The sequence below is a fragment of the Rhipicephalus microplus genome, chromosome 5 (genome assembly GCF_043290135.1).
Source record: "Rhipicephalus microplus isolate Deutch F79 chromosome 5, USDA_Rmic, whole genome shotgun sequence".
Taxonomy (NCBI): domain Eukaryota; kingdom Metazoa; phylum Arthropoda; class Arachnida; order Ixodida; family Ixodidae; genus Rhipicephalus; species Rhipicephalus microplus.
This window is the reverse complement of record NC_134704.1, coordinates 92836943-92863331: the sequence shown is the minus strand read 5'-3', so window position 1 is coordinate 92863331 and position 26389 is coordinate 92836943. Positions and strand designations below refer to the sequence as shown.

Below are 26389 nucleotides of genomic sequence, written 5' to 3'. Positions count from 1 at the left end.
GAACGCTTGCCCCCTGTTTTCATTTTTCAGTACGTGCGGACATACATAATGAAATCGGTCAGCACTATCGTTTCGAGCGGCGAAAGTTTCCGTTACCACACCCTACCCTAAAAGGAGCACCTGCACTATCCTTCCGTCTCCTGCAGACAGAAGCATATCCCTCAGCGACAGTTTATGAAACATTCACGAGCGGGCTGAATCCAAAATGCCTCCTAAGCGGCATCTCGCGATGAAACTTAGAGCATATGTTCCGTTAATACCCTGAGTTGAGTGTGGACGGCGGGTCTCCAACCACTGAAAAAGACTAGGATACACTCATCACAAGTACCCAGCAGGACCTAGGGCCGCCCATATGACCTGGCCGTCTAGATTAAACTTCCGGTCACGTCGTAAAGGCAGTCCACAGCGCAGACGAGGCCCCTGAAGATGTCATCACCAGGACGAAATAAAGTCATTCAGTCAGGCAGTCATGGTAGCAGTTGCACGACACCTTGCGTTTGTGGGCAGCGAATGGGGGTGTGTGCTCCAGCGGCCACGTTAATTTTGCGTTCGTTCGTGCGTGAATGTGTGTGTGTGTGTGTGTCTGTGTGTGTGTGTGTGTGTGTGTGTGTGCGTGTGTGCGCGCGCGTGCGCGCGGGCGGGTGGGTGGATAAGTGGGTGTGTTTTTTGTCAGAAGCACACCAATCTAACAGTAGAGGTCAGTGTCTTCTAGACCAGTCTTGCACGCATATTAAGCTCTTCTTACACATGAGCTAGCCTGAGATATATGACGCAGGTGTTTTGTTGAAACATTCAACAGCGGGCGAAAGACTTTGACAGAAAATGTGGAGCATGAAACAAACGCGGCCGAACGCGCTACGCGGCCACCGTCTGCGTCCACACGATGACTGCAGCGAAACGGGAACAAAAAAGTTTGGCAGATGCTACGTACAATGTCAATCGATGATATGCGAAGAACGATTGAGAATTGTGGATATGCTACTTTAAAATCAGCACAATTAAGGTTGCGAGGTGGAGGTAAGTGATGTCGTACATGGCATCCGTCTCATGACTACCATGTTTAGACGTCTCGTTTACCTTCGTGCCTATTCACGTCACGTGATACCAATTTTATTACATGCGGAGCTAGCGAAACAGCCGCGAGCACGCTTTGAGTGTCGTATGTTGTAATGATCTTACATGACACGCTTGTGGGGATTATCATGTTCGCACTAGTCATATACTTGGTCATCCGTTGATATCACGTAACACCAAATTTTGTATATGTGGAGCTGGCAAAACGGCTGCGAGCGCATCATGACGGACCCAATATACTCCAATGTAGCGTTGACGCACGTAAACGCTGGGCACAGCGACGCTACGTTTCCAAAACGCGAGTGCTCTTTAGTCTGACGCTAGGCGCGACCAGCGTCAGTCGGCTCTGCCCGACGGCAACCTGTGCGAAATGCGACATTTCCCACCGATGCATTACCCAGACTACACTGGGTCTCCCTCTTTTCGTGACAAAGGGATGCCGGACGCTGTGAAACGTGCATATGTCAAAGCAACGCAGGGTGGCGCACACTTGCGAGCATATGGCAGGACCGGCGCCAGGCGTGGCAACGCGACGTGGCGCGACGAAATGAACGCCGGCGAGCACGCGGACCCCGTCAAGTCGAAATGTATTGGTGACTTGACTGTGCCATGTAGTCTTGTTGTCGCATGACACGCATCTCTTGATTATCATGGTTCACATAAAAAACAGCGCCAATAACGGGGGACAAGGCAAAGAAGGAGGCAGACAGCGGCAGACAGTGCCGCTGTCTGTCTCCTTCTTTCTCTTGTCCCTTGGCGCTGTTTTTTATGTGAATCATGTCGTACCAACTCGCCCAAGCAACCACGTTAGCTACTTTGATTATCATGTTTGCCCCAATTAAATACCTTCGTCAACCATTGGCCTCACGTAATATCAATTTTGGGATATGTGAAGCGAGCGAAACGGCCGCGAGCGCATCATGAGCGTGGCATGTAGTCATCTTGTTACATGACACGCATGTCATGATTTTCATGTTAAGGTCTGTCGCTTGTGTTCGCAGTACAATTATACCATACCATGCCAGTTTTACAACATGCCATGTGAATGAAACCGCCGCAAGAGCTGCAGCCCCATGAAATGTAAATCATGGCATTCATGGCATATATATAAAGATTTTCATGTTACGACTAGTTATATATGTTCGTCATACAGTCATGTTACGTCATACTAAGTTTGGTATCGATACCATTATCGAAACTGCCAGGAGAGCTAAAAGTCGTAGGTTGCTATATAGATAGATAGATAGATAGATAGATAGATAGATAGATAGATAGATAGATAGATAGATAGATAGATAGATAGATAGATAGATAGATAGATAGACAGACAGACAGACAGACAGATAGTAAGATAGATAGATAGATAGATAGATAGATAGACAGATAGATAGATAGATAGATAGATAGATAGATAGATAGATAGATAGATAGATAGATAGATAGATAGATAGATAGATAGATAGATAGATACTCAAAGCGCCTACAGTACGCGAAGAAATGCCTCGCATTTAAAACACGCAGACACAAAGGAAATGGGGACGGAAGGACCTGGCAACTGCCTCTTCATATAGCGAGACATTTACCTGCTTCCTCAGGAAGGGGAAACATGACGGAAAGGAAGTTTTGGTAAAATAAATAGAAGGAAAAGAGTCAAGAAAAACGGGGTGTTAAAGTGCGACTTACTTGGGTCGATGGCTAAATTGGTTAACGTGGTTGTAGGAGGGGGTGTTAAATGAGTGAACACGTACACACGTATGCGAAAGGGCGGCGCTGGTCGAAGGGACGTCGATCATTGTGTTTGTGGATTCGTTGGAATTCATTTCACCGCGACCTTGGACGTCGACGCGCCGTACAAACCAACCGACGAGCGGCAACTGAGCGAGCGAGCGCCGACCTTGAGTATATATACAGCGCGACGGCGCATGCACTGTCAGCTGTTGAATGTTCTCGAAGCGCGACGCCACATGCGCGTCCACTGGAGAATCAGGAGAATTGTAGATGTCGAACGCGGTGTGTAGAGGAGGAAGGGTGCACAGATGGTCGAGGAGTGAAGCGCGCGCGGTGTGTAGAGGAGGAAGGGATGCACAGATGGTGGAAGAGTGGGCGACGGCGCGACGGCGCATGCACGCGCGTCAGCTGTCGAATGTTCGAGAAGCGGTGCGGACGGCGCGGACGGCGCACTACAAGGCGCGAGTATAAGATGCTTCCGCATCTAAAACAAAAGCACCACAGACGTAACCACAAATAATTATGGACGCGGAAAATGCTTATAAATGCGAGGCCTAATCGGTTTTTTTTTCAATAGAGTTAGTAGCTAGGCTCGGTGGAGGAGAGGGGGGGGGGGCGTGAGGGTTGATCACGCCGAACAGCATATCCCACTTCAAATAGGCAATCATCAAGAAGCAACAGACGTGTACATCCTGTAGGGAAGAGACGGAAACGATGAAGCCAGTTTGTACTGAAGGCGGATATATCTACTGCTTTTATGTTTGTGTACTACAGTGTGGATGACGCCTTTAGCTTTAGGGACACCGATAGAAATGCAACCCGCGATTGGAATGATTAAGACACGGTTATAGTATGCGTGGCTAAAATGCAGAGATACGGGAGAAATTTAGTGTGACTAGTGACAAATAAGGCCAGTCTGTTAGGCGAAGAGAGTTGGTGGTGCTTGTTCTTTTTTTTTCTTCTATATACATAGAAATATTTATTTGCAGTACTGCCAGTCTCTACTGAGACCATAGCAGATGAGCACTCTGTACAGATGCTATGATTCCTTATCATAGTAAAAAAAAACTGTTATACAGAACATAAAAGCAACATCAACCTGGCACTTTGTACATTAGCAATATTTACCCAACATAATATACAAAAAATGGCAAGTTTAACAACAAGGCCGCTTACATTGCTGTTTACAGAACATACAAGTAGTGCATATTTGTTTCATTACCGTTGTCACTGGGTATTTAAAGAAGCTAAGAATTGTTTTCTATTTGTGCACCAGCCACTTACTGTACAACTGTACATGGTAAAAATAAACTAAACTCTTAAACTCTCTTAAACATTTTACGACACCCTCATTGTGCTTGCGACAGCGACACCGATTCGTATTTTGCAGATGTGGCTTATATGCATGCTAAACACATCCACTCGCGCACTCGTGCGAATCGCTGATACGGGCGATATTTATCTTGTACTCGACGTTTTCGCTGTGTACGCGGGTCCCAAAGACGGCGCATAAATATCCCCGAGGTTATGCGCCACGGTGCGTGTGCGCGTGACCTTTGCGCAAGAATCAATTTCCCGCGCGCGGCTGTATCGACATTTTCCCGCCTTGTATGAACGCACGACGACCACACACCGCGTTTTCCTCGCTGGTGGTGACAGCGTTTACATTGACACGCCTTCGTGCACTTTCGAGCCGAGGCAAATTATGCTGTATCGCAATATGAATCCGCGTTCAGGCACGCGCTAACGCCTCAAATTGTCTCTAAAGGATGTTTGTAGGACGTTGTACTGTTAACCCTTGGCAACATTGCATGCTCATCTGGAAACGTGACTTCCTTTGGCCATTTGACGGACGGATAGATGCACGGACAGACGGACGGATGGATGCATGGACACACGGATGCTCACGCGGACGGGCGGAAGCAAGAACGAGCGGACGGACAAGCTGAAGGCCGCTTCGCCCGACTCATCATTCAGTCTGTGGATATGCTGTGATCTTTTTTTTTTTCACATTCTCGCAAGTTCTGTGACAGGCTGTGACTGGACTCTGCTCTGTCTACACCAAGGAAAGGCGTAGCATCAACCAAGAAGGCCGCGTCATGCCCCTGTGATGGACCAGCTTCCTTGTTTCTTAAGTTTTACACGGCGAACGTAAACTTCTGTATCTTTATGGAATGCTCGCTGCCAACAGACAACTGTCGCAGGTAATTCGAGTGGGTCGTTGAATTCAGCTTATGAAGAAGTATAGCATGACTGTCTACGCAATAAATAGATACTCATTAACGTGGTCATTACAATCAGTTGCTATAGTTACACTGCATAACTTTTCTAGTGGTTCACTTTGCGTCAAATTTTTTATCCAGAACATTATAATCAAGCTACGTACATATTTAGCTATTTTACAAGTGGTCGATTCTAATGCGCGTTGCAAGAACGTATGACCCAAAGAGCTAGGAACTGAATTTCACAAATGCCATCTTTTTTTTCAACCGGGCGGGAAAGGAGGGCCGGATGATACAAAAGCGTCAAACAGCGTGAAAATATCTTACGTGTGACAAGGTAAGGATATGCCAAAATGGCTTTTTTTTCATATACACCGTCGCTTGTGTGTACAGAACTACAAATAAACAGAACGATCGATGGGTGTAGACGTTTATTTACCCGTCTTGCACAGCTGTACGCAATATACAACTAACTCATGGATATTTCCGGCTTCTTATACAGAATGATGCTTTGTTGAGCATCAGGCCAGCTAAAATGTCACAAAAAGTAAGAAAAAAAAAAGAAATTACAAGAGTGAACGAGACAGATGGGGCATCGCAGCGTGAACAGTATTTGTTTGTACGATTCGCCCACGATTGTTGCCCATGTACACTGAAAGGCGTGTTTGCAGTGTGCGTTGTCTTGACAACGCGTGTGTGCATTTTATCTGCAACTCTACATACAATATACGAGGAGGAAATGCTGGGGGAAGAAAACTGAAAGGTAAAAACAAACAAGTTCCTGAGGAGGGTGCAATTATAATGGGCTCCGTAGTCAAACAAACAGGCTTCCAGCCTCACTGGACTTTCTCCCTCATCGGAGATCAAGCGGTATCCGCCATTAGTATGCAAATGCCTTTCAGCGAGTTAGCATATCAACCGACCAGCCTCTCTGTCATCCGTGAGAGAAAGAAGGAAAGAACGAAAAAGGCGGCAGAGGGTGAGGGAGGAAAGTCCATCCGCAGAGTCTATCATGTAACGAGGCTTCCGGCGGGGATCGCAGGAAGGAGGCTGGATTGAAGAGAGGAGAGGGAGGGTATGGTTGCAAGCCGGCCCCCCTAATATACTGAAGCTCACACCGTAACCACCGTGACCTGGCTTTGCCAAGCGTGCACGCCGAGCTGGCCTGAGAAACAAAACGAGAAAAATGTGAGGACAAAAACTGACAAAGCCGAGGGCGTGCTGGCGAAGAACGCGATAGAGAAAGAGAGTGGAGGAGAGAGAAAATCTAGAAAATAAAAGCAAGTAGAGTAGTCGTTCCAGGCGAGCGGCACGATCGACGGGCCGGCTCGTTATGCATTTGAAGAACAGCTTTCAGCGATGCCGGGGCCCCCGAGACGGAGATGCCACGCTTTTCAACAAAGTGGGAACAAGCGCGCGCGGCCAGCGAGCCGGCCCCCATCGCCAGCCGTCGCGCATGCGCCCCTCCTGCCCCCTGGCGGCGAGCCCCGTAATTAAAGGGTAGTGCGCCGCGGAGCGCTCCTTTCCAACTGTTGCGCCATAACGTGAGGAGGTGAGCCGTGAGCGGGAGTAGAGGTGCGCGGGTAAGCACGCGAGGCTAGACTTTTATCTACGGGAACCTACCTAAAACTCCCTAGATGTCATGAGAGTTTATCGTAGATATCAACAATTAATATTCGACCACTCTGCAATTATCCCCAGTTCTCAGCGTTCTGTGTTCTTCGTATCAGAATCCCAAGAAGCACCCAGGTAACATACATTGATTTAGTTCTGGTTCGAAAGCTCTGAATTTGTTGGTCGCATTTCAAGTGTGGTTTTGTAGACGAGACAATCATTGTCGTGCTGAAATAAAAATCAGGCTTGAAGGGGACTTTGAACTGCGATGAGATGCTGAAAATTTTCAGAGTGAGCTCGATTTGAATAACTGGACGAAGATGGGCTGAAGAGGTGAAAATAGTGCGCACAAAGTGTGGTTTATATAGTTATAAAACCTTGCTTTAAAATTAACTTTAGGGGAGTGATCTTGATAATTTGCGAAATAGTAATATAGTGGCATATTGTATCATGAAGTGCTAAACAACACCTCCTCGCCTCCTTCCCTCACCTTCTTTTATAAATAAAGCACGTTTGTGTACAAATAACGAGAAAAAAAAAGGAATGGTCCTTGACACGATGTTAGTGGCGAAGCAAATAAAATTCACTTCAGTGCGAACATATTGTGGCAGCTCTGGAAAAGAGTTCGATGAGCACGTCTTCCAAATGGTGAATTCGTACAGCTACATTTTTTTGTAATAGTATCAACATAAGTTATGCGAACAAACTTGTACTTGCTTTCCGCTTAACTTCCCTGCTTTTCTATATACCATATCTACCTCTCTCTTTTTTTATGCCATGTTTGCCTAAAAATCTGCCCAGCTGCCCTACCAGCTGGCCTATTTCTCAGGCGGGAACGACAACCATAAATCGGCAAATATTAAAGAAGTCAGTGTGAAAGCTATCCGGAAAATAGATAGACATTCTTGATAACATCCAACCAACAGTGCATTACTTTAAAGGTAGCAATCTTGTTGAATGAAATGGCCCTAATAGTCAGTTGAGAGCATCCACCGCTGATTCTTACACCTACGAGCGCTAATCTCCAGAAATTAGCAACCTCACTAGCAGAAAAGATTTTTTATTGTTTCTTCAAAGTATCAGCATGTTATCTTTAAAATGAACAAGTTACAAAGCTACTGCTGTCTTCCTTAGAAGACGGCTAAAGATGGCGTCAAACAGCTCTAATTGGACGTAATCAGAACTATGGGAACACAGCACTTCACCACATTTTAATTCATTTACTTGATTTCATTCAATATATATATATATATATATATATATATATATATATATATATATATATATATATATATATATATATATATATATATATATATATATATATATATATATATATATATATATATATATATATATATATATATATATATATATATACTGCAAATCTTCTCGGCCAAAGCAGAAGTTGTAATACATAATTTGGTTACAAATGTGTTAAAAGGGGTGAGCACATCCCAAAGAAACAGTTCAATGCTGTATGACGTGTTGACAACACTTTCAAAGATACAGTTCTTAGATCACATGCGAGCGTAATACAAAAGTGTAACACACTATTTAGGAAAAAAGGTCGCTGATATCTTCAGAAAAAGACTTTACCATTTCCCAGTTCACCGCACATGATGACATTCAATTTCAGTATGCTATTGATACATAGTTGCATGAGAATCACCGTGACATTCTGCAAAGGTCCCAGTTTTTTTTTAATTAAGTAGATTGCCAAGAGACCAATTTGGGTCTCTTAGCAATCAGGATTTCAGAGCTGATTATCCGTTAATTTTTTCAATTTTAAATCATTCTGCTAAGCTCTCTGTTGAAGGCCACTTTGCGTGGGGACGAACTTGGAGATCGTTCGCCGCACCAAGCAGCAATAACTTCACTTCGCGACAGGTGCAGCCTAGAGCAGGTGTTCGAAATCAAGAAGCACCCACTCCGTAGGCGACGGCTGCTTGTGGTACGTGGTTCATCTTGCGACCTGAAGCAGGACCGGGAAAAGCGAGCGTAATTGCGATGGTGAACGGAAGATGGCGAGCGAAAAGCGACAAGGCACAACAGAGCTCGCGGGTCCAGAGGAGGAGGGAAGAAGCTGTAGCCAGCGTCCACTTTTTGAGTGAGAGTAGTGGACGTGAGGCAGAGGGGAAAGTGGGGAGGAGTTAGCAGCAGGAGGGGGATGACAGCCGTGTGTTTGCTTAACCTCCGTCGTGACCGGTCTTTTTTAGGATGCTCTGGCAGGAGCGGGGCGGAGGTGGACACTACCTGGGAAGTCCGGCCGGAATTCCACCTCTCCCCCCACTCTCCTCTCTGTGCGGTACAGCTTCTCACGGCCTTTGCGCACTCTCAGAATCCTCTCAGCCACGGTTTATACTGCGAATTTCTACGCTTCTTTATTTTTTCGTCTCGCCCTCTCGCATCCTCGCTTACCTGTCTGTCGGTTAATGCGTGCCGCAAGACCAGGCTGTATAGCCGCTCGGAGAACGGTGATATTCCATCATCTGCTCATTGGGACGCGCGCTGCCGGCTCTATATACATATAGGCGGTTCTCGCGCCATGCATAAAGCCGGGAGCGGCTCTCTTGTAAAGGTTTTTTGTTTCTCGGTAGACGGCTGCTGCGCGGGCCGTATTAATAGACGGGTAGCGGGCTGCTGCGATCTCGGTATATCTTCATGTCGAAGGGCACGCATTAAGTTTGCTTAGCTGCGCGTAGCTGGTTTGCCGTTGCTCGCGACAGTCGTTGCAGAGCGTGAGTTGCGGGCGAGGCATGACGCGTCTCGTCGCCATCGGTTACAGAGCTAACTATTACACGCACAATGGGTGCGGCGATGCTCGCACGAGAAATGCACCTGATTAGCCGGCGTTGCAGGTTGCTTCGCCTTCCCCCATCATGTCTGAGTAGTTAGTGCACGCATTAGTACGAGGAAAACGACATTAGAACGGGTGTGAGTAGTGGTTACTGGTGTCTAACCCCCTGATTTTTTTCTATGCGGTGCAATGGTTGTGCAAGCAGTGAGAGAGGAAGACATGCAGGCAGTTTGTGGGACTCGCCACGTTGCACCGCTAGTGAAGGGGAATGGGCCAATGATTTCTATGATCGTACGTTTCAAATGAACGTCATCAGGCAGATACGCTGTCTCGTGAGCAACTCGAGACGAGAGGTGGACATTTGATTAACTTTACGAGGCATACCTAGCCCTAACAACATATATGAAGAAAATAACTAAGGTTCTCCAAAGGCTTTCAGTACGAGCTAGTGCGCCTGGTAATCTTTTTTATGGCGGCTCGCTACCATACACCTTCAACAATTAGAAGAAACACTGGCACGGAAGTGTAAGCGCATTTCTGTAGACCATTGGTATAACTTGAAGCACAGTGTTCTAATTATTACAATTCCCATTTAGTAATAAGTGTTCCGGGACGTTGCGAGACCTCAGGGTTTTGTTTCTTTGTACCCGGCTATTTTCAACGTGTCTTTCGAGGATCTCTCTCTCTCTCTCTCACACACACACACACACACACACACACACACACCGCGCGCGCGCACACACGCACGCAGAAATAGAAAATGGATAGAAAAAGATGAAGTAAGTTATGATCATACGTCTAGACCATTTCTGCTTTTATCTTCTTTGTAATAAAGCATTCTAAAACCTGCCAGTCTGCATTAATTATATGATATAGTAATAACTGTCGAATACATAACCGTACGCAGATTCAGTGTTTTACATGAACAAAGGGAAGGGAATGAATTGTTCCTTATTAGTGTCATCAAAGAAATTCCATATTACGCGCTTAATAACTACTCAGTTTATACCATCATTCGCGAAACCTATACGATCAGGTGTTCACAGTTTTTTTTTTTCTGTCTAGCAGCTGTAGTCTCATTAAATTATTCTTTCCCGACGTGGCATTCAGTTAACGCACTTGTATACACAATACACTATTGCAGTTATTTCCGTAGCGGTGATTGCCGCGGTGATTGCTGCGGTAGTTTTTAGATTATGGTGTGTTCTTATTCAGTGCGCATCTTACCCACGATTTACATTTCTAACAGTGGAGCAGTTCAACCTTTTCATTCTGCCAGTTTGCGTGACCAGGCACACGGAAAGTGGGTATACATGTCAAGCAGCTCCAATATCATATAGCGTAGCCCTGCATATTACAGTGTATAGTAAGGGGGTGGGAGAGAGAAGGGAGCATGACGAAGAAAGAAAATAGAGGGAGAAAGTAAAGTGGGTATGCGACAAGGACAGCACATTCGTGGCCAGCAGCTTCAAATGTAGCATTGCCGTCAGTATAGACTATTTCATGGGTGGGTTTGAGTACCCCCCCCCCCCCCCCTTATTGGGCAGTTAACCTTTATGTTTTGCACCTTGAACAACTAAACGAGCAGTGTTATGGTAGATGCACACGCATGAAATCACTGTGGGGTTGGCGCACATGATGTTTCATGGCGTTATTAATTCACGTCGCGACGTACAAAAACGAGAAAACATTGACTTAGCAGCCCAAGATGGCGTCGCCCAGATGCCCTACAGCATATAGCAAGAAGTGAGACAGTGTGATGAGGAGAGGAACGATGAGGGGGAAATCTAGAAAGAGATAGTGAAAGAAAAAATAAACACGAAACAAGAAGACGAAGAAAGAATTTTAATTATTCAAGCCATTTCTGGCGTCAATTGCCTGCAAAGTTTCAGTATCAGTTTCGGTTTATCGCTTTGAAAAATAAAAAAAGCTACAAGATCAAGTATACAGGTGAGGGTCCCAAAATAAAGAAAAAAAAACTGTAGTGGGACCCTCGAATAATTGTACAAATAAAGAGGGTAATAACTAGCAGAGCTGGTGAACAGAATATGCTGGAAAATCAAAGGAAATTAGATACAACGTCCACAATTACATCAGTGGAACATGAAAAAGCGCAGCAAGAGGAAACGAAAGGTACGAGTAAAAAAAAAAAAAACTTAATCTTAGAAAAGGTATGACATGAGTGTACTTATTTCGCAAGGCCATTTTTATAAATTGCAAGAGAAACGCGATATCTGATAGCTGTAGGCAGATCATTTCGAAGTGAAATTTTGGTGAACGCAGATGTTTTTTTTTTCGTAATTACTACGAACTCTGGATAACCGAAAACATTTTATTAGCTGCAAATCTTGTGATTCTGCTATGCTGGTACGTTACTCTATACTGATTACACAGATTGCACAGGCTTCAAGCTAAATTGTTCATTTTTATTGTGAATTACGGTATTGAGTCTGAGCTACAGACTAACATTGTAGCGTAGCTTGGCTTCCCGGCCCTCAGTGCGGTTTCATAGCATGTCACGCTCAGTTAACGCAATCGCATGATGTACGCATAAGTACATCAGACCCATCAACGTCTATGTTGTGGGAACTTTTATGAATACAATGTGTTTTCCTCTGCTGACAAACTACGAGCAAACGTAATAGGGCTTCGTTACGCTGACATTATTGAATCTGTTTCGTTGCTATACAGGCACTATTGAATTGAACTCATCCACAGACTCTGAGCAAGACTATCGAGATGATCGCACAAACAGGTGAAGGACAACGTTGTGAATTGGTTTGATGGATTTCATGGTCCCTTAAGTGACCTCAGTCAAAATGTGTCCATAGCGCAGTCGCTTATGAAACACTGTTACTGCGTCCGGGTGAAATCGTATACATTGAAACGGTCATGCTTTGTTGATGCAAGTATGACAATCGGAGAGCTCAGAAAGAGGAATGGTTTGAAGAGCAGATAGGCGATGCCTGAAAAAAAAAAAGAGTCTGCCAGAAAGAGACAGAGATTGGTTGGGAAGTGGGAGAGAAGGAAACGGGATATTGTTATTCGGCCATCGGAGGACGCTGCACGATGACGATGACGCCATCGTCATCTCCTTCGCGGTGCATGCGCGGGACAAGCGCGAAATCGAAGTACGTGGTGGCCGTTCTCACCGGCAGCTATCAGCCTCGGCTCGCCTTGATGGATGGCGAGCGCTGTCCATTTTATATTAACTCATTTTCATCTGGAAAGCTTCAGAACACGCAGTGTGTTGCTATCGTGTACGAGGCAGAGATTTCCTACGGTAGAGTATGACCGCTCTTTCCTCCTCTCGCAGTACTCGCCGCACACAGCCTCACCCTCTTTCGCCATCTTCACCGAATAACGCACTGTTTATTATCTGCCGCTTCCTTGGTACCCTCTCCTTCTATCACTTAGCGAGTGTACGAAGTGGATGCTTTATTCCTTGTTTCTTGGCGGGGAGTTGCGTGGTGCGCTCTCGAATTGGATTTGGGCTCCCCTATCGGCCGGTCGGTGTTTGTGTGTGTGTGCGTCTTACGCTGGCTCTCCGCAGACCAGGGTCGGCTCCCTTTGATGTGAGCCGCCGCTACTGGCCCAGCATGCGCGGACGCTGGACGTTCCGGAGGGGGGCCTCTCCTCTGGAGAGCCTCGCCTGCCTGTTTCGTGCTTCACCTCTGCGTCCACGTGCGCGGCGTTCTTGTTTTTTCTCGGCGACCGTTTCTCGTTTCGTTTTCACGCGTTGCGACTTTTCGGCGCGGCGATGGGAGTTGCCTGCCTCGGTCGACTTATCAATTCTCCCTTTTGAGCGATCCCGGCTGCCGGCGCGGCAGGCCTCGCTCCGAAAGGCGCGTCCGCCATTTTTGACGGGACGAACGGATTGCGTCGATGAAGCGAGCGGCCCGGCCAGAGCTCGATGTCGCTTCGCGGCGGCGCAAAATTAATTTCCTCGCTGGTGTAACCCGGCCTGCGGGCGGTCGAGCGAAGCGGTGGATATAAATCAGGGAACGCCTCGGCCTGTCACCAGAGATTTCGTGCCTTGGGAGCTATCCGGTTTGAAGGGTTCATTGTCGGTGGATGTAGCTCCACGAAACATCGAGTCTTCTGAGCATGGTTTACAATCGTTTTGAAGCTTTCACGCACGATAACTGCGTTGTGAGGTGAGTTGGTGCAGTTGTGTTATTAATGATGCCGTTTTTCGATCACCTAAGCACGGTGGTAGTTTTCCGCTTACTGGCAGACCTTTATTGGCAAAAGACCACCAGCTAACCAGAATTTAGCATTTGGTGACGACGTTCTGCTGATTAACACGCCTTGAAATAATCTTGATACTCTTTGAGGTTAAACGACAGTGAAGAATGGACAGTGGTAAGCTGGCTACACTTCCCAAAGTAAGAAACAGGCTTTGGTATACTACTTCAAATGAAGTTTTTGTTATGCTTTTCGCTAAAGCAGGTTGCTGAGTTGAACAGGCGATGCGACAGACATAACGATGTAGCAAGGTTGCTAAAACGCCACGGTAGCTTTAGGAATTAAGGTGTCGCGCACCAAAGCCCGGGAGATAGTGGTTGCATTTGTATGGGACTCAAATACGAGAAAACCTGTGCACCTATATGTACGGACGGCCACATCAAGAAACCTCAGGTGGGCATAATTAATCCGGACACCCCGCTTTAACGTGCCTCATATATATTCATGACGGAATTTTGCAGGTGAAATTCCAGACAATGATTAAGTTTGCCAGTATATTACATGATCATCTTTAAACGTTTTAGTGGTCTTTTCTGAATAGATTAACCACTAGTCTTTTGTGTCTTAATGCTATATAGTGTGTTGCTTCTAGCAGATTCGTCACTAAGGATGCTGGGAGTGAACGACCGCCTGAACCATTGAAGCTCCAAGGCATTCAGCGGCATGATAACGCGTGACAAGGCGTCTCCTGAGCATGATACAATGGACGTGGGGAAGTACTTGGGCTTACGATAAGCTCTGCCAATTGTAAGCCCGTGATTAGCATCGAGCGCACGTGAAAAGCAGGCCATAAATGTTTCCAGTAGACAATCCACTTAAAGACAAACAACAAATAAAAGAGAAGGAAGCATGGCGCTATTTTCGTACACTCCTAATCTGGATACACATAAGATCCACTTAGTAGCTGGAAATTTTATGCAACAAAGTTCCAGTTACATATTTGGAACCTCGTTTCACATACTTCATAAATAGGTGGAACAGTGCGCCACTTAACTTTTTCTAAAGAATTTCGTGGATCATCGTTATACATAAAAAATATATGAACATTGTTCCAAATAAAAGCGCTGTTTCTATTACTGGAACGGTGATCTACATAAGAATATGTGGAACCCTGTTCTAAATAAAACTGCTGCTTCAGTTACTGGAACAGTGATCCACCTAATAATATATGGAACCCTGTTGCAAATATAAGTGTTGTTTTATTTTTACTTAAACGGTGATCCACATGAAATAGTGATGGCTATATCCGGTACGCCATTCCAGGTACCTTCAGACCTCCTTTTTACAAAAAAGAGTGTTCTAATAGAGAGTTAAGAAGCTGTCTATGGTTCACACTTCTGCAATATTTTTCATTTTCCCTTTCAGTAAAACACAGGTCATACGCCAAACTGGCTTGGCATTTGGCCTGCGGTGATATCAACAATCGGAAAGTAGAAATTTTAGCAGCAGTGTGGTCCCAGACAGTTCTCAACAGTCCCCTATCAGAGCACAGTTCTATACAAAAGTAGGCTTGAAGTACCTTTAATGGCACAGTGGTAACCTTGGCTTTACCTGCTGGATCCTATTCTACCCTTTAGCTACATATAAAAGAAACAAAGAACATAAATGAGAGAAATTTCATCACACTGCTTTTCAAAAAACAAGTAAATTTTATTGAGTGAGGGTATTGTCTACTCTGAAGAGATGTTTGTTTCAAAGTTCATAGAAAATTACTAGTCAACGGGGAAGAAATACCAAAAAGAGACTAGTTGTTAAGTGACATTCACTTAATGTCCCTATATTGAAATGTTGGTAATGAAAATGGCCCAAAACATAAGTGCAGCACATGCAAATGAACTTGCACATCCGCTACGAAAAAAATTAACATTAAACAGTGCTATAAAAATACAGGCTTATCCCAGTAAATAAAGTAACTCAAATTCGCAAGTGCCCATCTGCCATTGACTGAGTTAACGCATCTTCATTTAAAAAGAATTGAGTACTCCAAGAATTATACGAAAAGGCGTAGCAGGCTTGACAGTATCCAATTAAGACAAGAAAGAAAAGGAAATGTGGTGAACGAGTTATCAAAAAAAAAAAACAAGCAAGCCAATATAAATAATGACTCTATTTCACATGAAAGCTTGTCAGGAGCATGTGGCAAATATTATAACAAAAACATGAACACTAGAAAAAATACAGTTGGTGGATCTCAGTTGTACATATCATACAAAGGTGATCGTGACCAAAACACATTATTAGCCCCTGAAAAAGGCTTTCACTCTTGGCGTGTTACTCTACCCAGCATTGTGTAGTTGACATAACTCACCCCAAACACAGCCATGAAGGCTATTTTATATGTTAATAAAACATAATGCCACAAATATATCCGAAAGAATGTTACACATTTTAAATGGTCAACAAGGAAACAGCAAAATATGTTAGAGAATGCAAAACAAATGAAAAATCTTTGAATAAACAAATGCAGCCTTGAATATTACAAGTTATATAATGAAAACTAAAATAGCCTTTAAATCTAGGATCACCACTTTGCCTTGGTGAAAAGTTGTAAGAGAATACAAAGCTTATGTTACAGCTGAACATTCAGTACTTTTATATTAAGCCTGACCACTTCAGGCTTCTCAACAGAGACTTTCACTCAAACGACATAAAGCCACAGTCAAATGGCTTACCCATTACTACAACTGTTTGCTCAAGTTCCAAAAACTGCCCAACAGTGTACGACAGGTTTAAAATAAAACATAATGTCAACAGGAGGTTGACTGCCTTTTCACGTGATGATGCAGGTGGTAATGCCGCATTGTTTGTCTAGCAGGATATTTTGATGTTGCCATTCTCTTTTAAAATGCAGCGGCCTAGGGGAGACTTGGTGCGCAGTTCTAGTGCCTTTAAAGAAAACAGAAGCAGCAAATCATAACTAAACAATGGTTTAAAATTGTTGACTTTGTGGGGATATTCTTTTTATGAAACTGACTGATTTATCTATGATTTATTGGTTTCCTTTCTGTAAAAGCAGCAAAAGGTGCTAGTGAGAACAATTTATATGTGCATGACACATCAATAATTGCTTAGTGTGAATGAAATCACTGCTTTATTCCTGCAAAAAGCATTACGCTTTTCTGGTTGAAAAAGCTGGACATCAATCAGCTTTTCCAGTTTTGAGGGGTTTTCAGTTATACCACTCAACATATTTGTCTTTGAGAACATTGTACTTCAAGCACCTTCACACCACAAATAAATGTGCTCTTGCACCAGTATGTGCTTCCTATATTTATGATGCTTAACACAACTTACAGGTAAACGTTATTAAAAAACTCTGAGTTAAAATATACTTTTTCATACTTTTTTGGGTATTTTATGCACAGAAATACAGCCCTCATGTTTTATATCAGTCCTTTTCTATTCAAGGGATCAGAAAGTGTCGCCTTGCAGAAGTGAAAACTTAGCATCGGCCATCTTGGGTTGAACAAATTCTTCAAGTCTCATGAGATTTCCCGGTTTCCAAATCTCTTGCATTTTGCTCAGCTTGACCTCAATAGCCTCCACTGTGTCTCCAAACCTCATTTATGCTCCGAAGGCAAGCTGTAAGAAATGCACATTCACTGAAGCTTTGTGGCCCACTGAAAAGAAGAACAGGCGCGAGGATACCTTCAAATCTATTTCGCTGAACGATATGACGAATGAAATTAACCTTAGCAACTGGTCAAGCAGCCGAGGTGATTTTATATTCGTCTCGACTAAGACGAGATCTTTGAACATTGATTGGTATAGCAATGTTTTATCACTATTCTAAAACGCTATTCTAAAACTCATATGGCGCCCGCTGCGCTTGCTCACGCTATTCTAAAAAAAGCTCACAATATTCCCCTCCATTTCTCTACATCACAGAGCATGGCGGGAACATGAAATAAGAAGTTAATTGAAAAAAAAAAACAAAACAACAACAACAAGAAAGTACGACCAAAACGCATGCACACACACAAAGATATATATATATATATATATATATATATATATATATATATATATATATATATATATATATATATATATATATATATATATATATATATATATATATATATATATATATATAACGAATCAACGCTTTTTGATACGCACATGACAGTGCGTATATCCAGGAAAAGATGTGTCAGTTTTTCAGAGAGTAATGCGCCAGCCCGTTTCAAAACACTTTTTTTTCCTCCTAAGCGCCAGCACCACGCAGAGATCAATAAACACGGGAGCAGCAGGAGACGGAAGGGTCAATCGATGAACAGCAGAATCATGCGGCAGCGCAAACTGAGGCAAGCATAAGAGAGGCCGACGGTGTGCTGTAATGCGCGTCTGACATGGGTGACAGCAAGAGAAGGTTTACAAAGAAGGCTGTGGCACAGACAATCTTACAACAGCTTCTTGCAAGTTCTGTTTTATGGTAATACATATTCTTTGGTTCCGTCGTTTAATATTCCTACTGCTTTGTTGAACAGGAATCTTTTTAATCCATGATTACAACTCGCAAATCTTTCTTAGCAGTTTATAAGTTTCATCTGCTGTAAGATAGTTTCACAGGTACACTCTGAGTTTCTGCAATTTTATGAGCCATACAGGTATGTGACAATGGTGTCTTCGCCTGACGAGCGCCAAATTTATTCTATGCAATGCACACTTCACTGCAGCGTACGCTATGTGGAACGAGACACAAGCAAAAAATATACAAGCGCAACGTGTAGAAATTTTACTGGAACCTAAGTGGAACGACATTTGAAACACGCAACACCGCCTCCCCCTCTATACAGAGTTCCAGATAACTGTGATAAACATAAAGAAAACAAAACGAGCGTTCCAGATAAGATCCACCTATATGTATCGTTCCATTTATTAACAGTTCGAATTTAGATAAATTTATGTGGATCACGTTTTAACTGGAACATATTTGGAACAGGATTAAGAGTGTAGGGTCGAGAATTAGTCCGTTAGTTATAACATATAGGGATGGTAAACAAGGTTGCAGCGCACAAGGGCAGTGTTCTGTTCCGCGTTTTGTCGTTTGATTGAAATATGCAGCGTGAGTTGGTCATTGCCGTAAAGCAGTAAAATCGGTCACAACGATCGGTCAAAGCGCGAAGTACAGCCTTTCGGCTGTTGCACCCGTATGTCTTGTACTTGCATGCATGTGTCACGTCTGTCGATATTCTTGCACTTACTACAACCAAGGCACATTTTAAGGCATACGTCCCTAAGATCCTGCTGGAACGAAACATTCGTGCACCATAATTTCTTCATATTGTGGCTAGTATAACTGCTACGCTGCAAAGATATAGAGGGCAGAACACGGTGCACGTGACTTAGACTGTCCTCTTACAGGTTGTCGCTGTTTGTATACCTGCGCAGGAAGTACGCTAAGGGCGGTTATTTGACAAAAAATTGACAGTTCTTATTAAAGAAAATAAAATAAAAACATGGCTGATTCCTCGATATAACACTAAAGCGAAATCAATATTCACAGGGGTATTGGATTGTTTATTGCAGGGGTCTCAACACGTTGCCCGCAAATACCTCGCTTGCGGCCCACACGTAAATATAGTTCGTCACATGTTATTTTTTTATTTTCATAATAAGTACGCTCGTCAGCTACCCGTGCACGACTGGTTTGAAGCATTCCTTTTCGTGAGGCGTCCCACATGGTCACCATGAGTGGAAACGTAACTGTGTAACAAAAACTATAATTAAGATTCAGTGTCAATATTTGAGTGATTTTGGAGTTCGGTGTTGAAAAGTCGTTAAATGGGATCCCGGCCGTCTCAAATCTATTTCATAAATGACGAAATTGTGAGATAAACGGAAAAGTTTTCTCTTCGATGCTATAATGTTTGCTGATGCTCAGTGGTATTAACATTTTTTTCTACGATCTACTGCATGAGGTCGTTACTTATTTGCAAGACAGGCTCAAAGTGCAATTACGGCGAACACACATCCGTTTGGCAAAAATTGTGCAAACCACGCAGGATTCCCGATTTGAAACGGAATTCGAACGTGCACGCACGTGACAGCTTCTACGACGCTTTGAACTCGCTAAGTGCTGCGTTTATCACATGAAGCCCCGATGCGTACGTGCACCGTTCCTGAGAAACTTCTACAACGTTGCTTTTCTCGCATGTGGGTCCGGTTTCAGGTGAGCGTCTTGACAATCGGTTTTCCGATGAAGGCTTGCGGTAGAGTGCTAGTCCTAGCAGCCTCTTCCACTCATTCCTCTTCCCATTCTGTGACCCTTCTGTCTCTTTCTCCATAGCAGGTACAGCAAGGGGTCCACTCGGATGACCGTGGTAATGAACTGTAGCGCGTCTTCTCTGTTGACACGGTCAGCGGTGGTCTCGGCGTTTCCACGCCTGTCAGTTGGTCGAGCACTCTTGACAGGCGCCACGCAGGCGCGCCGATGCGACCTGGCATGCTGGAATCGTCCCGAAAGGGGGAGGGTCCGTTCGGATGGGAGGGTTTGGTCTGTTTGTGTTCTGCACGTGCGCACACCATTCTTCGCTCTTGTGTTGTCCTACTGTCAATCACGCTAAATGGCGGAGAGCTCGAAGGCAAACACTGCACCTCCACGTCGCCTTTCTTGGACGGAGTCTTGTGGGCTTCGGCAAGTCTGGCGACCGGTTCGAGCGGTCGCAGGTGACGACGACTCTTCTTCAAGAAGGACGTTTCGGCCAAAAAGAGAAGAGCGGGAGGCCGGAGGAACGCTGCTTCTCGGGTGGCCACTTGAATGGTCCGCTGCTTCCCGCAGTTCACCCCCTGTGGTTCAGCTGCCTTTCTCTCGACGAGGCGCGCGAGATCCCGGGAGCAGATTTCTCCTTACTCCCGTCTTCAGGAGTCTTTACTTCTCACGTGGCTTCTTTATCCTCTTCCTTCTTCTTCTTCTTCGCGGTAACAGGGGCCCAAGGCTTGGCTTCGTCTTTCGTTCCACTTTGTTCTAGGAACCGACATATTGAATGGCGGGGCATAACTGCCACTGCTCTACGTTCCTGGTTTCGATGAAGGGCAATTCACTCGCCAGCACGAGCGGTCGCATTGTGCGAAACGGGTGCTTAGCTGTTCGCCGTAGCTGTTTCTATCTTCCCTCTCTGCTCTCTTTCATCTCCCCCATCCCTCCCCCATGCGCAGGGTAGCAAACCGGCTGCCTATAGGCTGGTTAACCTTCTTGCCTTTCTTTTCCCTCTATTTTCCTCCCTTCTTTCCTGGAACTAACCGTGGTGTAGTTAGCACACACCAGTTTTTAACATTTCCTCTCTGAAGGAAACCTAGAGTGTGGTGGTTCGATTTTCGCTGCAAAAGAGTATGAAGCCACAAAATGAAAAAAAAAGAAGTAAAAAAGCGTGGGGAGTAGGGGCGGAAGGAGGTAGAACAGTTTTTCGCAGCTAAAGCATGTTGACTTGAAAGGAAGAGAACAGAAAAAAGTAAAAAGAAAAGAAAGAGAACGAAGCTACGAAATCAGTAAGTATACAGGCGTGTCTACTTGCTTGTAGTATGAAGCTACCGATTACCTGGACGTTCTACTATACAGGCGCCGATGCTTGGAGACCGGGTGAAGTACGTGGAAGTTCGCGCATGGAAGTGATAAACTGGAAATGCTTCCTTTTCGTTCCCACCATCTTTTATGCCCTTCCACAAAAAAGACACCCGCATATGATTTCACGCATAGAGATTCCACTTGCAGTGATCGCATAGTGGCAAATGGGGAATATCTCTCCATAGCTACAACTTGCCTATGCGGTATACCTAAAATATTATGTTCCATTTACTTTCAACACAAACGAGGCGGTTTTGCTTCTTGGTGTCAGGAAAACGAAACTGTCGAAGAAAATAGAAAGATGAAGGCAGTAAAAACAGGTGGATGTGTTTTTACACCACAGCGGTGGGCCTGTGAGCAGCCCCAGGTCTAGTTCCTCAGAGCTGTGGGGGATCCAGTAGTTTTTTTCTTATGCAGGGCCGGGTACCTCGGCCTGGCGCTTTCTAGTATAGGTACTCAAGGTCTAAGCCCAAGACGTAGACTAGTCTATATGGTCTATACTAGCAGTAGGCACTGGGCACTAGACTAATTTAGTCTAGACATCTCCAGAAAGTGGTCTCTATTTTCAGATCACTTATTTCACACCACTTGCCCCCCCCCCCCCCCCCTACCATTGAATTTGGGCTGATTACGTGTTGCATAATTGAAGAGCCTCCCCTGTCTTTTCAAACTGTTGTTCCTGTCTTATCGAATATGTTTCTAAACTGTTGCTCTTTTCGTGAAGGCACAATGACGTCCATTACATGCCAAGATACTATAGGCGTTCGGAAATTTACAAACATTATTCGCGAAGCTCTCCATAGGCAGCAGCAACCACACATCTGGAAATACAGCGCAAAGGTCGCACTTGTGGTTACCCTCAGCCCCAAAAACTTAATCGTGGAAAACTACCCCTTGCAGGATAGTTTTGAGGAACTACCTCGATGAAAATGAGAACACCTTACCAGCAGCTTTAATTATCGAAACAGCCAACTTCGGCGTTCCGTCAGTATAACACATACCACAATTTAACGGACGAAATTCGTAACTGGATTAACATCATCGTCCTCAACACGTTTGAAGGAGCATAAGAACAACGAAATGTTGTGGAAAAGGCATGAAGGCTCCACATCTATCTTTTTTCGGGTGTGAAGGCGGGAGAAATGCGAGGAAGAAAAAAAATTGTAATTCACAGGGGCCAAAATCTGAAAGTTCTTCTTTCGTTTGCAAAAGTAAGCTCTTATGAGCGCCTTTCCCTTGTGTTGTTTCCCGTAAATTGGCTAACATTTTCTTTTACACGTGATCGTTGCTTAAGATGCTTCTTTGCTACAACCCCAAATTTTGATTTTGGAACGAATTCATGAATGCTCGCGCAATAAATTTGCCTTGCGATACAGCGCTACCGTAACTATCAATTCGTTTGAGCAGGTTTTGCAAGTGTAAGTTTTTCTTCTCACATCGGACAGAAAATATTTTAGAAGCTTGCTTGGTTAACCATCTATTTGGTTTGGAATGCTACCAATTTGCAACGTTCAACATGTTTAACTACATGTAACCGAGAAGTTGCTTTCATACGCTTCCTTACGGCGTTATGAAATTGCGCGCGAACTTTAGAGGGCGCCATCGCCTCCTTACACTTGTTTCCGCCGCTTTTTCTATCGCGGAAAGAGAGAGAGAGGAACAAGATATACAAGAAGTCTAGTACCCTACACGGGGAGAGAGGGGAATATGGGAGTACGAGAGAGAAAGAAGGAGATGCATATTGCACACTACACAGTTACTAAATCCCTATCATCATAGGCGTGTGTGCGCGGGGGAGGGGGGGCGACGCAAATCCATCCCCATACAATGGCATTTAAAGAGAGGGTGCTGGGACGAGCCTTTCCCCTCTCTAGGAGAACCCTGCGGATGGTTACGCCTATCATGTTGAGGGCGACCATTTGTGGTAATATGGAGGAGCAAAATTACCAGCGTGGCTATTAACTTAACACTGTTAAAAATTCTCTTTAAGAAAAATGGTTTCAGATAGAAATGGCTGACAACGCTCTTTGCGACGCCTGCGGCACCAAGGAGACTTCAAAGAGTATCATCTAAGACTGTCCTCGGCATACGCTGTGTGGACATCATCTTTCTCATTCGCTCTCCCTCATCTTGAGAACAGAACAATGCTACTAGGAACTATTCTACACTGTCATCATGAAAAGTCATCGGGAATTCAAGCAACCAAAGAGGGGAGATGAACAACAAGAGAGACGGCAAGGAGGTAAACCAGGCACATGCCCGGTTAGCTACCCTACGCTGGGGGAATGGGAAGGGGGCATAACGATGAGAGAGAGGAAAGAGAAGAGAAAGAAAGAAAAGATTGTCAGTCAATGGGCTGACGCGTATGCAGCGGTAGCAACCAAGGCATTGCTAAAATTCCTAAGGGCAACAGACGTGCACGAGTGGATGTAGACATTTATGTTGCCATATACCGCTCAAGACTGCTGCTCTGCGCGGTGACGTTGCGTGTGTGCTCAATTCTTTTTCTTTTTCTTTACTCTTCTTTCAATCTCCCCCATTCTTTCCCCCTGTGCAGGGTAGCATACCGGTTAGGGTAGCTCTTCGTTATTGCAATGATACAGTCCCATATATTTCTATTTGCCCTGATAACGAACTTAGTTTCGTGTCAGCAACCACGAGCCCCGAAACTATACTATTTAAAAACTAATAAGAAGATATTCGTTCGCAGTCAGTCGTGTATATTGGCTGCATTACTGTGGGCACGTACAAAGAAGACTTGGGGACAAAACTTAGCTAAGGAAGAACTGCTCATTAGTGGGTGGTATATTGAAACGTATAATACGGGCATTTGATTGGCGAGGTATGAGAGTTCTGCTCATCACATCATTTGACTATGCCTACTGACTGCTTTCTGAATATATTCAATGAAATACAGTTTGCAGAATTCAAACAATATAACTGTATATAATACGTAAATTAAATTGCGCAGCTTTACATCAGCAGCTGTTGCGAGTTCACTCCCGTATTTGTATCGATGTCAACCAGTGTCCGTGCCGCAACCCCAATATCGCTTGGGGTTGCAGCACCGAATAGATATTGGGGGTTGAGTTTTGAGATCTGGATATTATGCGGAACTGAAACCTTGTTGTTTCTAGAGAGTTAAAACACGATTGTGGCAGATTTGCAGTCTAATATTCCACCTCTAAAATACTCCGCCGACGCTACAGCCATTTATATAATGCAGATGCTGCCGATCGTGTTCGCGGCAGCAGATGCCATGGCGGGTTAACGTTCACTAACACACCTATAGGCTTAGTATAGAGTTGGCGTACGCACCTTGTTCGTATACACTGGCATGCCACCTTCCAGTTGTGGATGGGGTCCTAAGTTAATTTTCTTTCCTATATGCGATGACAGTGATTGAGCACTTCCGGTCCACCTTCATTACTTTTCTTCACCTATAGTACTCGGCTTACTGCGTTTATCAGATACGCTGGCGACATCATGCACTCATCAAGGTCAGCATAAAGTATCAGGTAGGTATGTAATCAACTTTATTAAGGATCCAACGTGAAATTACTGGCCCGGCCTAGGCCTCCAGGAGCTGTCATTCGCGGAGTGATGACAGCTCCTGCGATGTTTTCGGTGATAGCCCTGGCTCGCTAGACAGCCCAGGTTTGGCCCACTGCCTGTGGGCTGAGAAGGGCGGCTCGCCACCACTCAGCCAGTCGTCTATATGCACCAAGTATATGCGCCATGTTGGCTGTCTCGTGCCCACACCCCGGACAGCCGGGTGATGGGTGGAGCGAGGGACACAGTCTATGCAGGTGTCGGGGATTGTCAAATGTGTCGGTCTGCAGCCGCCTCAGATGAGACGCCTGAGACCACTCTAGCTGCATGTAGGGTGGTGGGTAACGTCGTGGCGTTTTTCTATAATGGTTTAGGATGTCGTGGAAAGTAACCATGATGTCCTTGCAGTCCTGTAAGGCCTCGGGCTCTGTTATATTCGTCGTAGAGGTATTATGTCCTCCGACCTCGGGTGCCTCGTCATCGTCGTCGATGTGTTGCACATCGGCGGCCCTTTCGTCTGCGTCGCGGCAGGTTAGCAGTCTCGCGACGAAGTGGGCGGGCGCGCTCGTGTGGTTCGACGGGATGTCAGATCTTTGGTCGCTGCCAAGCTCTCCTAGGTGCGCGGGAAACCACTTAAGAGACTTGGCAGCAATCGCACCAGACTTGAAATCTTCGACTCTGGCGTTTAGCATGTGCGCCGCCTCCATGCACAGAGACCCACCCCTTTGTAAAATTTCGGACCACTGTCTTACATTTTTTTACCTGAGAGAAGATTGTTTGCACGCCGACTTCAACGGCATTATATTCGAATGAATTACGAGTGAAACTGTGTAAGACCTATTATTTCGCATCAATCAAGTGCGTCGGTGGGAAAGGCATTTCTGTGAGGACTTCAACTAGTGTCATGATGAAACCACCTCTCGTGTGGCCATGCCAACCACGTCATAACAGAAAGTACGGGCGAAGGAGAAAAATCCTGCTTTGTTCACGAAGTTGGAAACTTTGCTTCACATAAGCGCTTTTTTTTCGAGTTTTTACGCGTCATTACGTGTGCATGACGATGTAATTGGTCGGGGGAATCTTCCACCAACGGTAAGTTAGCTCCTATCTCCGGACTAATCGAGCCTTGAGCCAATGTAGGGCTATATCCTGAGTTCAATTCTATTCCACTCTTATCATCTGTCTTTCGTGGTTTGCCACTTTTGGTAGTGACTCATGGGCGGATCATTGACGAAGCGCGAACTAAACACAGCGCCTGAATTGAACACACGCGCACTGTTTGTATTCCAATATGCATCCCGGCTACGATTCCTCCGTAAAACTAGGTTGTAGAATTAAGTCGACAGGAAGTTTTATTTCGGCTTCACTGGGCACCTTTGGTCATATAATGTTTAGGATGTGTTAGCACTTTTGTATAGCACCGTCTACTCATTTTCATAGATAATAGAATACGAAAAAATCGCACCAACAAAATTGAAAAGAAAATTAGATGAAAGGAACCCAAGAAGGGTTAATATGAATCCATCAATCTAACAAGGCGTAAAATAACACAAAGTAGAGTTCAGTGACATAACCCTATATAGT

The 26389-nt window shown here is 44.7% G+C and overlaps 1 protein-coding gene and 1 long non-coding RNA gene across 8 annotated transcripts in view; one reads left to right on the top strand and one right to left on the bottom strand.

Annotated features, from left to right (window-relative positions):
* The window catches only part of LOC142817866 (uncharacterized), a 246100-nt gene that overhangs the window by 210913 nt on the left and 8798 nt on the right, over positions 1 to 26389 (bottom strand). The gene's annotated exons all lie outside the window — the stretch shown is intronic.
* Positions 13190 to 14762, top strand: LOC142817320 (uncharacterized). The gene is made up of 2 exons (XR_012895172.1): positions 13190 to 13595; positions 14282 to 14762. It is a non-coding gene; the product is annotated as an uncharacterized LOC142817320 (long non-coding RNA).